Here is a 17,025-nt window from a genome sequence, read left to right on the forward strand (position 1 = left end):
GTGTTGTAACCAGTGCAAACACTGTTTTGGGTCACATGATTTTTTAAGTCATGAACATAAAAACATGCCATAAACATTTATATCAGTGTAGAAATGTACACATGCAGAAATGTGTAGCTTTAGCTTCATCTAAACACAAAGTCCTCAGCCTGAGGACAAGGCTGATATTTGGATTTTATTGTGCTATTCTCTCAGCACTGTGCCTGCTAGATTTATTGGAATGTTTCACCACTCGTTACACTGTGGATTCACACTTCCAAGGACATAAAAAGACAGAGTTGGTAATGATACATCCCCTCGTCTCACAGCAAGCAGACGGGAAGGAGATTTCACTGTCTTTCCAATTCTGATGCAATGTCTTATTCATTACAAGCCTATTGCAGCCTTTGGAGTGTCTCTCTCTTTTCTCTTTTCTTTTAGACCCTCGGGGGAAATGTGCATCTGATATGGACTGGAATTGGAATACATTTTTTTTTCAGGAGCTGACTATCTCATGCTTTGGCATGTTGTGGTGTGGTGCGCCTTTAATGCGTTAAAATGGTAAAGCTCCCTATGGAAGTAGGTGTGCACCGATAGAAACTATTCCCCGGTGTTGCCCTCATGCCGGGTGTTTGATTTTCCCTTGTTTTTTCTCTTTCATCCTCCCCTCTCTGGTACATGGTGTGTACCCCATTCTTCCACCCTCATCTCTGTTTGTTCTGATAACGAGCATAGAGGCATACACGGCCTGCCCACAGAGGGAGCGACAGAGAGGCACGGAGAGCAAAAAGAGAGAGTCGAGGAGTAGAGAGAGAACACTCTGTTTTCATAGGAGACTCCTTGTGTTCCACTTTTGCCATAATGGCCTATTTGTGTACGACAATCTCGCTCCAACACCTCGCCTCTGATGCCTGGTTTATTTTAAACAATGCAGGCTGCGCTTCCCCAGATGTAGTTATGCGTGCGTGTGTGTTTTAATGTGGATACGTGTGCCTGTGTGTATGCGCGCGCGTGTGTTTTTCCAACTATGTGGGAAGCCGACGCCCGCGCCTCTCATCTGTCAGCTCAGCAGGGTTGCTATGGGAACGACAGAGGGCCAATAGAAGTAATGAAGATGCTCTGAATTGTTGCGAGGTGACCTTGAAAAAGCAGGAGTGGCCTCGTCTGCAGGTACGAGCTGCGACTCTGTCCATCACGTACGCACTCGGAGAGTTATTTCAAAAGGTGGAAGTTGCTGCTCTGAGCCAGCCGACCCACAATGCACTGTGTCTCCCTTGCTTGTCAAGTCACAGAGTTTACACACTCCTTTAAAATGCTCCTGACGACTGAGTATTCTCTTTGTTGGGAGATGTTGAGTTGTAACTGGCAGATGCTTTCTTCAAATATTCCAAATCATCCTTCCATCCCGTTCTGAGGCCCCGTTTTACACGCAGGAGCACTGCGGATCACCAGAGTGCCGGTATTAACACCCAGCTTTTAATCAGAGGCTGATGGAGTGGCATGGAAACCAGGTGGAGGCTCTTTCTGGGATATAAGTGCCATTAACTGATCAAGTAAAGCAGCCGAAACTCACAACGACAGCAGCTGTACTCCCTAATGGAGAGAAACTGCTAATAACACTGTGCGCATGTAAGTGCTAGAGCGTGTGTGAGCGAGTGCTACAGTAACAAATGTGTATGTGTCTATGTGGTCCTTGTTCGTGCATGTGTGTGTGTGTGTGTGTGTGCTGACAGAGGAGATGAGGAATTGAGGTCAGGGGGAGTGCAGACCTACTTTGAGAGATTCCTGTTCGTTTGTTAATGTCAAGCAACCACCATTTAACACTGATCCCACCCCTCATTGTCTTGTTCAGACTGACCTCTTTGACCCTGTGTGTGTGTGTGTGTGTGTGTGTGTGTGTGTGTGTATGTGCGCGCACGCGCGTGTGTGGGCATGCACTTGTTACCTCCACACCAATCAAGCGCAGTACCATTATTGATTGCACTGCACTCTGCTCACCTTTCCACTTGTTTACTTGTTTTAGTGATTAGCCCGACCCCCAACAATCTGGCGCTCATCACGACCGCTTTCCAATAGAAATGGGGGGCAGCGCTCCGGGTAGGAGAGTCAGGGAGGGAATTGAAAGGAGGCGAGGGGGCGAGGGAACGAGGAAATGAGGAGATGGGAGAAGGAGGCGTGAAATCCCATGATGGGTTCTGCTCAGCATCCTGAGGATTACAGCGACATCCACATCCACCAGTGCAGCGGAAGGGAGCGTTCCTGAAGCACACCAGCGCATTTCAAAATGAAATATCCAACACTGGAAAGAAAACAGATGCTTACTTTTATAAGATGATTGTGGTATGTAAGTAAACAAAGGTTTATGTATACATATGTGCTGGGTTTTATTTCTTTGCACAAAGGATAAAAGACAGCATACAGAGGGGAAATTCATTTATGAATACATTTGGAAGCTACTTGAACTGTGCACCAATAGACCTTTTTCACAGCAGACATTTTGACATGAAATAGTAGGGTAAACACGGATGTTACCAATGATAAAATTAAGGATTTGTCCCATTTAGTAGTAGAACATTTCTAGAGAGCCAACATGCATCCTGACTAGTACCATTGGTATTGATTAGTATCATTGGTGTTTACCCTACTATTTCATCTTCTGTTCTCCAGCTTAGCAAGGCATGGTAAGCTCTGGATTTATGTGTATAGGACTGTTAGAGCGATACTGAGTGTATCAAGAGTTTGGTGGGTTGGCACTGCCTTTTTTAGCCTATTAAAAACCAGAAACACAAGAGCAAATATGTACTTGGACGGATTAAACTGTGTGTTTGTCTGCTCTAACATAAGCTGCAAATGTTGACGGCCCTCCCACTCTGTTTGTGGATTTCTGGTTTTGGTTTTCCTGCTCTATGTAGTAGGCAGTCAGAGTGGCAGAGGTATGTCCGCAGGATGAATCAACTCCTCCTGGCTGACAGGGCTGAATATGTCAGTTCTCCTCTCAGCTGACATGGTTTTAATTGGTTGTGGGTTCTATCAGATTTTCACCGTACACGTTGCCTGACACGACAGTTGCCCACATCCATGCACTCACTACACCACTGATAATACTGATTTGCATCCATCCATCCATTATCTGGAGTCAAGTCAGGGTGGCAGGAGGCTAAGCAGTGAGTATGCCTGTTTACTGATTCACATGTTGTACTGTATTATGTACCTATTGGTTAAATAAATTTGTTATACTTAAATCAATAATGATCTGTCTTCCTTGCTTTGTGTGAACTTTTAGTTGGTTCATGGCACATGCCTGTTACACACACTAATAACTTACAGGTTACAGGTTCAATATAAAAAAGGCCCAGTCACGACTAGCACATCCACTGTGTGAGAGACGGTCATGGGTGCTACTTTTGACTTCAAGTTCAAGACCTTTATTGTGTCCCCGAGGGGCAATTAATTTTGCCGCACTAGCAATAAAAAATAACACAACAGCAGCACAGGGTGAGACATACGGATAAAAGGGAACAGCCACCCATACATAACCACATAAAAAACATGAGTGCAAGGTCAAGTACACATTAGTGACAGAACGAGCATGGTTGGAGATGTGCTGATGTTAACCATACTTCACAGAGTTCAGCAGAGAAATAGCAGAGGGTATGAAAGAGAATTTAGAATTTAGTTTTAGCTGCTGGTTGTCTGAGGCGGGAACCAGATGGCAATAACTTAAAGTCTGAGTGCAGGGGGTGAGGGGCCTTCTTTAGCACATGTTTGTTGTACAGTTCAGGTTTAGGACTTTATTCAGCACTGATATTTGGTTGGTTGGTTGAGAGAAGCATACTGACAAATACGTGAAAAAATACTACAAAAAACTGACTTAATAAAAGATTTATTAAACAGTATCATCAGGAATCTGTCCACCTGGAAGTTGGCTAGCTTACTCAAAAAAAAGAGACGCTGCTGGCTTTTTTTACTCAGCATATATGTGTTCAGTTCAAAGGTCAACTTATTATCAGTAACGATTCCCAAATACTTGAACATTTATAATTGTGTTTTCAGGAGTTGGATGGTGGTATCTAAAATCAGTCCATGTTCTTAGTCTTTGTCACATTCAGTTCTAAAAAGGCTTCCGTAGTGTAAAATGGGACCACGAGCCGTTTCAGTATTGTTCATTAGGCTCACTATGACTGTGTTATCTGCAAACTTTACAATGTAATTATTGTTAAACTCTACAACAGTCATTAATGTACATGATATATAAGAGAGGAACGAGGGGAGCCAGTTGATGTCCATTTACTCTCACTCACTGAGTCCTGTTGGTAAAAATAAAGATTTACTGATACAAGCCACGTTGATGGTCCAATTCTAAAGTTAGGAATCAGTTGACTGAAGCTTTGCTGCTAACAGCGTCTCCACTCTCGTGAAAGGTAACATGTCAATGTTAGGGTCTCGTGACAAGAGTAACGTTTGCGCAGCGTGGCTCGTGAGGTCGGTACATAAACAAACTGTGTGTACAGTATGTGCATCCTCATGTACGAGCTGTACAAAAAAGGATGGGTTCCTGTTTTGTACTCATAGTGTAGCACTACTAGGGGCCCCAAAACTCCACAGGGAACCTTTAATCAGTATTATTTAATTAGAAACAGACAATAAAGATGATATCAGAGGAGAAATCAGAGTAAGAGCATGTAAGGGTTTTGATGTTGGTTTTTATTTAAACTGTACAATTTTCTGACTACTTATAAGGATAACAGATTTCCTCATTTTAATTTTTCATGTAATTGTTAACTTATAGTTTCTGTAAATCTTATCTCCCATAGGTACAGTATGGTTTAATTGTTTTAAAACCTTTTCTATACCCTGATTTTAAGTATTATCTAATGAAAGTCAGTATCAGGCCAAACAATTAAAATGTGTTTTCATACTGGAAAATACTCCACATCGAGTTCAAAACACTCACTGATGTGTAGCTGTTCTATTTTGCTCTTCAGCTGTGGTTCATCACTTCTTGTGGGCAGACAAGAGATCATACCCAACATCATCTGAATTGGACAAGCAAGGTGAATTTATAGCATCTCATTCAGCAGTGATGGGACACTTCTCTCTGTTGGAGCTCCTCTTTGGGATGCCGAATTGTTACATAATAATCTTGTCCAGCATTAACAGAGACTGTGGGTACACAGTGCATGTTAAATCACACAGTGAAATTTTAATAAAGGAATCAATAGTAAACTTGTTGCTATTTATGACAAAACCAGAATATAGTGTTGATGAAACTGGGGTCAGGACACAATAACAGATGCTCACCAATCAGCAACACTGCACCAAGCTGTGAGTACGGATGGCTTCAGGGTTGATTAGGATGTGTGATGAAGCATCTTTTGCATTTCAAGGTAGCCATGATTATTCGTGCATGCGTGAACTGGACAGGGATGCCTGTGATTGACTCTAGTGTACAAGCCATGACCACCTGCATGGATTACACAGATTAGCCAATAGGTGACATCATGCTTGGTGATGCACTGAAGATTTTCTGCCAATAGGTGACATCATGCTTGGTGATGCACTGAAGATTTTCTGCAATCACAAGTTTTACCAATGGTTTACCGACACTGAATACTGCTGAAATGTATATAAAGTACTACGAACTTCTTCTCACCAGCACAGAAACCTGAACTTTTATGTACCAAGAGTCTGAAATTAATCAAGGCCTCGATCCCACATGAAGCACAAATTTTACAAATCACCAACCAGGGAAAGTCGTCTTTTTTGCAGCTCCAAGTGATCCAAGCTTTAAACCTTTCTATAATGGGAGTAAGATCAGATCATGAAGCACAGAGACGTGACTGTTAATGTGAGCAGGTGCTTATCGTAGCATAGAAAAGACATGCAACGTATCACAAGTTGCAGCGTCTTAACAGGCAAAGCATGTTCCCGCATTCATTTGCAATGTCTTCATGTGCGTAGAAGTGGCAGGAACCACTTTTCCTGAGATTAGGTGTGATAGTAGTGTGGCAAGATAACTGTAAGCTTACATCCTCATTGCACCAGAAAACCATAAACCACAGGGAAACAACATAAAAGGATTTGATAGAGGATCACTAAGAAATGAAATGTTAGGTTACTTAAATGTATTACATTAGCTACATGCTTAAGTTCAGCTGAGTGGTAAACCTGGCATGGGATCGCCCACAGCAATCATATCACAGTCATGTGACTGACCTCGATAGCCCAAATATAATATATAAAATATATATATATAATATAACAATATAATATTGTACCTGTTATCTGGCAGTATGTAGTGGTGCTCGCAAAGGTATTTACGGTCTGACCTGATTGAGAACAAGGGTGAGACCAAAAATCATCCTGGGCAGACTGTAGAACCTGTGAGGTGACCAAAATACCACTGAAGAATTAAACCACAGCTGGATTCAAGTAAAAAAACAAGGTTTGAATTTCTGCCCTACGGTTTGTGAAGAAAATGTAACTGAATCGCAGAGTAATGTACAGAGCAGGGTTCCCTCTGTTTTTAAGAAAAGGTTTTCCAGGAGCTTTTCAGGATTTTTTCTTGACAATGTAAGACAGCACTTGCTCACAAACAGTAGGTGGGCATTGTGTAAGGTACAACCTACATAAGGCCGTTTTTTTGTCACGTTTAGCCAGCCAATTTTTCTACTTTCTAAACTGAATACAGTTTTCCTCTAACCATAAAATTAATTAAGCCATAGCGCAGGTTAAAATACAGCCAGGACAACAAAGATTGTTTCCAGGATATTGATCAGGTGTTTCCATGACCCATGACTACAAATCAATGCTAATGTTGCTCCGTATCTGCTGAATGTTTTAATAATACTCTAAACAAGTCAGCCATCAACTTTTTGTCAAGATTGTGTCTCGTATTCCTTGCCCCCAAGTTACAGAAAGATCAGTTAATGCAGGTTTAAAGGTCCAGCTTGTAACAATTAGGAGGATCTTACGACTTTACGAGAGTTTCGTGGCCACCGTAGTTTCTAATACAATCTTTACCACAAGATGCCTTTAAAGATGACGATATGGATCAATAGTTGCACTTTGTTTCAGTTATATTGGATCGCTGGATCATCAATTCATGGATTTAGATCAATTGATCGTTACACCCAACGTGTAGACGCTATAATTAACAAAAACATAATACTTCACGATAACACTGCCAAGAATGTGTTATTATCTATAAAACTGCCTGATTATGTACAGTTTGAATGACGTGGTGGGTATAGTTATAACATTCACCAGAGACTACAGTCTGCCTATAGCTCATAATGCCTCGTAAGAGCAGAGGAAATCTGTACGTATGATATCTAAAAGAGGTGTAAACACCCAGGTAGCTGCTGTGTAATGGAGGACTACAGATCCCTGCCTGTCGTCTCTGTCAGTCCTCACAGGGAAAGGCAGAGCAGTCTCAACTGTCAAATTACTTTCTCAAGTCAGATTGGAACAAAAGCTTTTTGACTCAAACTTGAAGGTCATAACTGAGGAATTTATTCATTGTTTCATCTCTGCCTGGGACAGAACAATTACTCCTGTATATTCTAATCTCGCCATGCATCCATGTACACTTCTGGCAAGCTTCAAAGGGTTCCTTTGAAAAACAATCCTCCCTCGCCCCCCACATCCATAACAAATTACCATACAAAAGTCTCCCAGCACACGACGCTACACTACACTGGATCTCTTCACAGACGGAGCTCCGCTGGATGATTGAAGTCGAGCTCTCCTGAATTTCCTCAGCTCGCCTCTGTGATCAAAGTGGATGAAGGCAGGCGGTTAGCAAGACGGGCCCAGAAGTGAAGCGCTGCCTGGGGCTCACTCTGTTCTGTGCATGGGGAAAGACTTCTCTGCCTTGTACCCTTCACTCTGCAGAATATTCATTGTCTATAGCTCACACATGGCATGCCTCAGCTCTCTGAAGCTTAATTTTCACTGGTTCCTGGGCTAAGTACAGTCAAACTTTTATTAGTGTTTTAGTGTCGCCCACGCAGACTGATTATACAGCGTATGATTCTATTATAAATGTCCGAAGTGAATGCATTATAAGAAGTGTTTAAAATGCATAAAGTGGCAGTAATATGCTCCCTCCTGCCTCACTCAGTTCACACAGTAGTTCCATCTGAGGCATATAATGTGATTAACGTCTTTCAACATTTTATAGCTTGATATTAGTATTCTGATACAAAAAACATGGTTTTATCTTCTTATTTACAGTCGTGTGACCTTTACTAACTCAATTAAGTGTTTTTTTTTTCAAGTAGCTGGACATTCATCTGCATTCCAGATGTTGGAATTTGCTCGCATTCAGCCACAGGTGCATTTATTAGGGGGGGACAAGTGAATGATGTATTGGATGATAAATCCAATAATCCAAATTTTAGGCCTTAAAATGTCTTGAATATGATGTTAATAGGTCTTAAATGTTGATTGGATTCATGAGGTTAACATTTCTTGTATAAAGTTGCATTTTCAGTGTCGCTTTTAAAAGTGTTTTTGGGAAAGATTTGAACTACTACAAAACGAAATAAACATGGAACCAGTACCAATTTTCCTTTATATTCTTTACACTTTTGCATTCAAAATAGTCTTAAAGTCTTAAAATGAACCTGCTTAAACCTGCAGAAACCCTGTTATTATAACATATGATATGTGATGATGAAGTCATGACAGAAAGTCTTTGGCACTTAGACTCTGCCCTGAGGAGAAGCAAGATAAATGTCCCATGGAGTGTCGCTGTGCTTTTGGACAGATGTGACCAGCTGCTGACAACAGATGATATCACATTTGACAGTCCCTGATAATGACAGCTAGCAAATTATGCGTGAGCATACACGAGAGGAGTAAATGAAGGGTGGAAAGAGAAATTAACTCCAGGCCTATATGCAAAAGTCTTCCTGAATGAACTTTGGCTAGAGCTTCATTAGTGAGGTCCAACACTGATGTTGGGCAATAAGGCCTGGCTCACAGTCAGGGTTCCAGTTCATGCCAAAGGTGCTGGATGGGTTGAGGTCAGGGCTCTTGCGTCAAGATCTTCCATAACAAAGTATTCCTTTATGGACTTTGCTTTGTGCATGAGAGCATTGTCACGTTGAACCGGAAAGGGCCAAACACAAACTGTTGACACAGAATTGGAAGAACATTAGTCTAAAATATTATCAAGATTTCCCTTGAAGGAATAGTATGAGATTTTGGGAAACACACTTATCCGCTTTCATGCTGAGTTATATGAGAAGATTAAAACCACTCTCATGTCTGTGTATTAACTATGGAGCAAGAGCCAGAAGATTATTAGCCAAGCTTAGCATAAAGAATGAACGCAGGGGCATGTAGCATGTAGCTCTCCAAAGTAAGTACACCATACCTGTTATCTCTAAAGCTCGGTATTTAACTCCTTGTATCTCCGTTGTTTAATCTGTACACACGCAGAAATGTAAAACTGAAAAGTTGTGGTTATTCTGTAAGTTACATGATATAATTATTCTTATTCTACCATGAGGGTGCCAGAGAAGATACCAGGGGGGCATTGTTATTTTTATATTCTTTAAACATATTATACCAACCTCTTATCTTTGTAAAGAGCCAATGTTACAAACAGCATGTGTATTTCCCTTCCTCTCCACAAGGAGACACACAACTGGTGGCTCAGTGAGTACCTCCCTATTCACTTTAGAAATAGAGAGCTGGGCGGGACACTTGATGAGTGTTTGTAGGTGTTTGCCATCTGTCATTTGATCACTGATTCACTTCAGTGTAAGTAGCAGTTTCTTTGTATTCATTGAGATTATAGTGGTGTAAGAGTTGACATGAAGGTTAATGGATGATCTTTGTTTGATCTTTATTTGAAATATTTATGACACTTTAATGTACAAATGTTTGCCATGATTTGAAGACTGGATTTGATTATTTGTTTGGGAAAGATATTGTTGCTGCTTCACATAGAACCTTAAATCCATAACAGCTAGGCTAACGGTTTCCCTCTGTTTTCAGTCTTTATGCTACGCTATGCAAGTCCATACTTTGCCCACAGACGTGATAATGGCATTAGTCTTCTCTCAGTGCCCTTGATGTAGGCACTGGCTTAGATCTGGAGTTAGTCCCCGGGCGCTGTATAGTGGCTGTCCACTGCTCCCAGTACTCCCAGTATGGGTTAATTGCAGAGGACAAATCTCACTATATCTCACTTATATAGTCATATATTGTATGACAATTTCTAATTACAGTCAGTCATGCAGGTAGTGAGTCAGAGAGTCAGACTTTCATGCATCTCATCACAGACCTACACTCAGTCTTTGCCTTTTTATTAACTGTAACACCTATCTTTCCCTAAACTTAACCATTCTGTTGTTGCCAGGTATCGATAACGTAAAGCAAGAATTTTTAAAATGTTGGAATTTGGTGTGAACCTCATTATCTGGGGTTTTTCAAAATATTCTATTATGACGTCTCTTGTCTGAAAATAGGGTTGATTTCGTTTTAACTGATGCTGTGTGTGTTTCTGTGTGGAAAGACTAATGAAATGTATGTGTTAAACAGCTTCTTCTTTGTGTGGGGAAGTGCTATGAAGTCTATAAATATCTGTTGGGAGTCCATGGTGTATGGATTGTACAGGCACATGCTGATCTGTCTGTATTATTTATACAAGACAGTCGTCTGTATGGACCTGGCTGCACTGCGCCTGTATAAAAACACACTGCTGGAAAGTCATTTATCTCCTTGGTAAAATGGGTTAGTAGTCTCAACTGCATGTCTTTTTTGTGCTTCTTTTTGTTTTATTTTGTGTAATATTTACCATGAAACTGAATCAGATCCAACATCTGCCATTACTACGAGCAACCACCGAAGCATTCAGCCAAAGACACTAACGCTGGAACAGGTTTGAGCCAGTAACAGGGAGTACCTGAAGATAGGACTGGAAATGCTGGTGTAGACAGTTCTCCTGGAGCAGGCTGTTTCTAGTGTTTGCTGAAGTGACAGCACTGGAACCGGTAATCTGCCAGGGACAGATGGATCATTTTGCTTCTTGCGTTTTCATCATTCAACGGGTAAGCTGACCAATAGAGCATTTTCTCAAAAACTGGGAGTATTCCTCTGAGTAAGTGGTCCAAAAACACACCTCGGACCAATTACTGCTCCTGTTGACCTGATATGAAACAAACCCTGCAGTAACAGTTCCTGGCAAACTACCTGTGCCAAGTACTATAAGCTGCAAGTTTTGCTAAGTAAAAACTGCTGGCTGTTGACAGTTTGGGTCTCAGTTGAATTATAGATGTAGCAATGGATTCCTTTTCCCAAGACCAGTGTTCTGCTCCAATGGAAACATCAGTGATAGAGAGTGACATGTCGACAAGCCAATTATGTGACCGGCCAGCTGTCATCGGCAACAATATCTCCACAGTCATCTCCGTCTCTCAGACTCTGAGACTTCACAGAGTCTGAAAATACAGTGACAAGAGGCCACACAGATTCAAGGCTCTTAGAAAATAATAATGCAGTTGAAAAGGCATATTCAATGAGCTGCAAAGTACAGATGTGTATCGAGGGCAGTGCTACAACTGTGTGTGTGTGTGTGTGTGTTTCTCTGTGTGTGTCCAGAACTAAAAGAGAGAGAATGATGGTGCTGTAATCAGGCTAGGTCCCAGGAGGGCAGACAGCACTGCTGACAGCGAGTTGGTACCCATCTTCAGAGCAGGATTTCTGGGCCACAGTCCCTCTGTCTGGCTTTTAAAAAATAGCAGGGGGGCAGCTGGATGTGGAAGCACATGCTGGAGGCAGAAAAATGACCCGGGCAGAGAAAATAAGGGGGGCTTGATTTTCTAGAGGCAATGACAGTAACACAAAAGCTGGACTGTCTATCAGACTGAATCACACAGCCTAATTGATACAGTGTAGAGTCTGGACTTGGAATGATAGTGGCTGTTGCTGTCTTACAAAGGCAGGGAGCAGTGATTACAGAAACAGTAAGTTGAGACACTGTAACATGCTCTATATACATTTTTTTATTATTAATCACTGTGTCAGACTTAAAGGAACCAGTGTGTAGGATTTAGTGACATCTAAAGGTGAAGTTGCAGATTGCAACCACCCGAATACAGCTCGCCTTCCAAGTGTATAGGAGCAACTACGGTGGCTTCAAAACTCGCAGCTACCGAGTTTGTCCGTTCTGGGCTACTGTAGAAATATGGTGGTTTAACATCACAGACTCTGTACAGGAGGAACCCCTCTCTAGATAAAAAAGGGAACGAAAACACAACATATATCCCCTTCAGACCCTGTGTCCATTACAATGGACGTCACTTGACAGGGGCTTCTTTTTTACTTTTTGCAACATTTAACAGACAAAAAATAGGTATGATGTTGTCATATGATGTTGGTATTTTAAGAATTGTTTGGACCTGATGTCCATTGAAATGGACAAGAAAAATAACAATTAAAGGGTTTTGATTAAAAACATTTTTTTTATTGATTCTCATTTCTGGTTGCATTAAGGATGGGAAAAAGTCATTATTATATTTTTCACAACCTTGGAACATAAGGCGGGTCTGAAGGGGCTACTATATTCAGGTGATTATGAGAACGTACCTAATTTTATGTTCCATTTCTACCAATAGATCATCCTAAATTGATCTTTAACAATAAACCTAGATTTAATTTAATCTCATCTAAAATATACATAGTGAACAATCTGAAGGGCGCAGGGAAACGCAGTATCTAACAACAAAATATGTTCTCATTTCTTCTTCTGCTTTCTTGTCATTGAGTTACTTTAACAAATTCATCTTCAATTAAATATATGGTTTAAAGGTAGCTTCACCACATCAAACTGTGTAAACTGCACAAGATTCAGAGGCTGCAAAGATGGCATTTATACAGGCTAGTACCTTTAAGCAGTTAATCTGGTGTTACTTTTTATACCATTATTCACAAATTTAGTTACTATGTTTATGGTACAACTCAATTGCTAAGATGCTGGAGCATCAAACTGGATTGTTCAATTACAGGAAACAGTAATTTATCTTTGGCTAGCCTTAACTAGCCACAGTGTCACTGCTGTTTGTTTTGTTTGTTGCAGACATGCACAAACTAATTTTGATAGAAAAAGATGCATATAAAAAGAGGTACAGTACAGCGATTTATTAAGGAAGACACTTTAATGCTTCATTTGAAATATTTATAATCCATCACTGTCATGCAATAAGACAGCATTGTAGTTACACTTTTTTTCAAACATCTCTTTATTGTATTCTATAAAAAGGAGACAATAAGTCCACTGACAAACAAGCATAATCTGAACAATTACTAAACTAAGAGATAAAAACAATGTAACAAAAACAAGACAAACTGTTAAAACAGAAAATACATGTCATTTTAAATGTGAAGTACCACCTGCAGTACTCCAAAGTACCCTTAGGGGTACACTTGCCTACATCTGAGAAACTCAGCCTTTTATATCAGCACACTGCAGGTCTCCTTTGTCCACTGGAGGGGCAACCTAGAAAGCACTTTATCATATTTATTTATTTATGTTTTATCTACCAAAAGGGCATCCTAGAGGAAACTTTTGCAGCATTTCTTAGAACACAACAACCTAATCCACCAGTCCCTAAGGGGACATATGAAAGCTGACGCTTATTCTCATTGTCATACACAGCTGTGTATGAATCATAGGCCTACAGAGATATGAGTAAACAGGTTTTTTCATGTGATTTTTCTGTGAGTGTGAATAGAACCAGGGTAAGTCATTACAGGGTGTGCATATATTGGAAATAATGAACCTTTTTCACAGACATTTGAAATATAATAGCCTGAAAAACACAGATGGTGTAACAATGGCTCAGTGATGGCCTTTCCAGTGAGCCAGCGTGTACAACAAACCTTAAAGCTGGCTCACATAAATGGAATGCAGCCTTCATTAAAGGACCAGTAGGATTTAGTGGCATCTTATGGAGAAAGTTGCAACTAACTGCTCAAGTCTGTTTTTGACGACCTGGACGGTAAAAATAAAAAACAATGATTCTAACATTCAGGTCATTATAAACTTATGAAAACATACCGATGAATAGGCTATTATATTCCATTTGTGCTAATAGATCCTTCTAAATGTTACACACCGGACCTTTAATCTTGTTAATTACACCTGTGCTTTTCCTCCTTTGACATGTCAAAATGTGAAGTGTCTATTGACAGACTCTGTTGTTGATGAGTAAAGTTGAATAAAAAAGAATGAAATAAAAAAATATAGAATTATTAGAACTATAACAAAATATTATAATGAAAAGGTTGCTCCCAACTGTATCATGGTGGGCCTGTCTGACCCAGGGCACCAATATTATTATTATTAATTATTAATTAAAATAATAATAATAATATTAATGTCCGGACTGGGTAGCTGTGATTTCAATTACAAGTCAGGATCTGGAAATGGAGAGCTTGCTGCTTTGTCACCAGGATAAAGGTTAATATTCCCTAATCCTTACAACCCTTTGGATTTATTTAACCCATAAAATATGTACACTGTCAACGCAAATCAACTGAAACACCCACTTCACATCTTTTTTAATTCATATACTGAAATAGTGTCAGTGGGCTCCCCTTTACTAAATATAGGTTATCACAACACACAGGCTCTCTCCCTCTCTCTCCGGATCGTACCATCGCAGGGATGAATTTTAACTTGAGCGATGAAAGCTGGAGATGAATACTTCATCTGTGACCCACATAATGGCGATATATCAGGCTCGGTAAGCGGAGCTCGGTCGTTGTTACAGCCCGCTCCTCCGCTGTGCGCTCCCGGTGCGGCGGGAGCTATTACCGGCGCGTCTCCCATCTTCCTCCGCCTGGATCCGACTCCTCACTCCATCTCGCTTCCAGGAGGAGGAGAGGGAGAAGGAGAGGGAGAAGGAGAAGCGGCAACCACCGAGAGAGAGGCGGCGGAAACGGAAAAAGTAAGTGGCTCGCGGGGGGAAACGAGTGGAAATGTAGTCGGTGTTTCTGAGGGGAGTCACTGGGTTTACATGAGTCCGGGCTCAGTTGGAAAGTAGAGCTAGTAACTTCAGCTAGCAGTATTTCGTTACTCGTTACATTCGGCTTGAGGAAACCTCGAGAAAGTTACTCTTTTCTGCTCTAAACTTCGGCTGGAGACAGACAGCACAGTCAGGCTAGTGGCGCCATAAGGGCACTGTAGGCTAACATTAACACTGTTTTTAAAGAAGGTGACACTTTCTTTTGCCTTGTTGCTAGCTGTGGGTTTAATTAAAGTACAGTCATTAATCCATTAAGCCTTTATGAAGCCAGCCACTTCACCGTGGATATAGTACAATGTAAATGTTGGTCCTGTAATTGGCTTTGTGTGTGACACTGTGATAATTAGCCGCCTAAAAGCCTCCATTACAAATGTACAAAGGATAAACAACAACATGCAGTTGTCTGAATGGTTCCTCCCATAGTGAAGAGCAGGGAGAAGAACATATGGTAATTAAACACACTGAGAGTGATGGAGCTTTATACTGAGGGGTATTAGTGATATGGTACCAAATAAATCACAGACACCAGCAATATTGTAGTAGTAGATAATGCAGATAATCATCTATCTATCTATCTAGCTATCTATCTAATAGATGTACTTTATTGATCCCAAGTTCTTATACATATCTATAGAATACACAATATGCAGAATATCCTAAAATACAATACAAAATCTAATAAATAGACAGATAAAATAATAGAAATATACATAAAATACTATATACACAGTGTGCAAAGAAGATTGAAGTTTACAACAGTGAGCTAGAGAGTATGAAAATGTGCAAATTATTGAAGAAGGAGGTACGGTAAAGCAGAGAGTTCTCTTTTAGACAGGTGAGGCATTGTAAATGACACAATATACACTAATATGCCAGTTTAATAGGTACACTAAGCCACAACCAATACAGTCTAATATGACAGCCCTGCAGTATATCCATATATACCTGCATGAGGATTAGAATGTTTCGTTTTTGGAGAAACTCTTTAAAGAGGTGTTTCTAGTATTTAGTCTATTCCCAGTGATAATTGGATGGAGAAAATATTAGAAATACCTCTAAGGATAACACAATTCAACAGCCAATTTCAGCTTTGCTAAAGTTGAATCAACACCTTCATAAAATAGTTTCAACAAAAACTGAGCATGCTTCGTTTATATGCAACTCATGACCATGATCACATGGTATGGAGCATAAACTGAATATACAGTGGTAACAAAATGATAGCATGCATGGCTAAAGTACAAGAGACAGTCCTTGAAAAAAGGCACCTAGTTTACAAATACCTTTATCTGATTGTAGTAGCAAAATGAATTGAAACATATCTGGATGGTATCTTTCTCTATAATTCATTATCCGTACATTCTTACATTCAATCTAAATGTGATACTCATCTCCCAAATGACATTCATTCATTGCAGAGGTTGCGGGTATCCAGGCCTTTATATCTTCCAGTGACCTTAGGTATCCTGGTGTTGTTGACTTCATAATTACATAGCCTGTCTGTAAGTAACTGCCTGCACTAACCTTCATTTAGTCGGGAGTTATTGCAGGACTGTTTATTGCATTAGTTTCAGCTATGTCTACCTCACACACTGGTAACTGTGTTGAAGTCCCTGTTGGAATATTACTGGATTGTTTACATCATTTGTCATAGTTCAGCAGGTTTTCAAACTCCTTCCCCAGCCCATGAAATGATGATTGATGATGATGGATCTATTGTTACAGTCCTCATTGCAATGATGACAGTGAATATAAAGACCATCCAGGCCTTATCTGAAAGGTCACTTACTCAATATTCACCACACTTGTCTGTCTTCAGCCCGACTCGGCACTGATGTACCGGAGGAAGAATGACATTTCTTCCTCTTCCTTTCTCCCTGGGGGAGGTTGTCACTCTCCTCGACTCTCGCACTTTGTTCCAAAGTTGGAAATTCTCAACTCAACTTACAATTGCATAACAATGTAAAGTAGACCTTTGTACTCCAGTGGAGCCTATCAGAAA

The 17,025-nt window shown here is 40.5% G+C and overlaps 1 protein-coding gene across 3 annotated transcripts in view; it reads left to right on the forward strand.

Moving 5' to 3' along the window:
- Window positions 1-14,594: 14,594 nt before the first annotated feature.
- The window catches only part of klhdc8a (kelch domain containing 8A), a 48,702-nt gene continuing 46,271 nt past the window's right edge, over window positions 14,595-17,025 (forward strand). For 2 of the 3 annotated variants that reach the window (XM_051415511.1, XM_051415510.1), the window contains exon 1: window positions 14,595-14,945. The gene's annotated coding sequence lies outside the window, so the exon portion shown is untranslated. The remainder of the gene's footprint in view (window positions 14,946-17,025) is intronic. The other variant, XM_051415514.1, reaches the window with a different exon arrangement.

The sequence above is a fragment of the Dicentrarchus labrax genome, unplaced genomic scaffold (assembly GCF_905237075.1).
Source record: "Dicentrarchus labrax unplaced genomic scaffold, dlabrax2021, whole genome shotgun sequence".
Taxonomy (NCBI): domain Eukaryota; kingdom Metazoa; phylum Chordata; class Actinopteri; family Moronidae; genus Dicentrarchus; species Dicentrarchus labrax.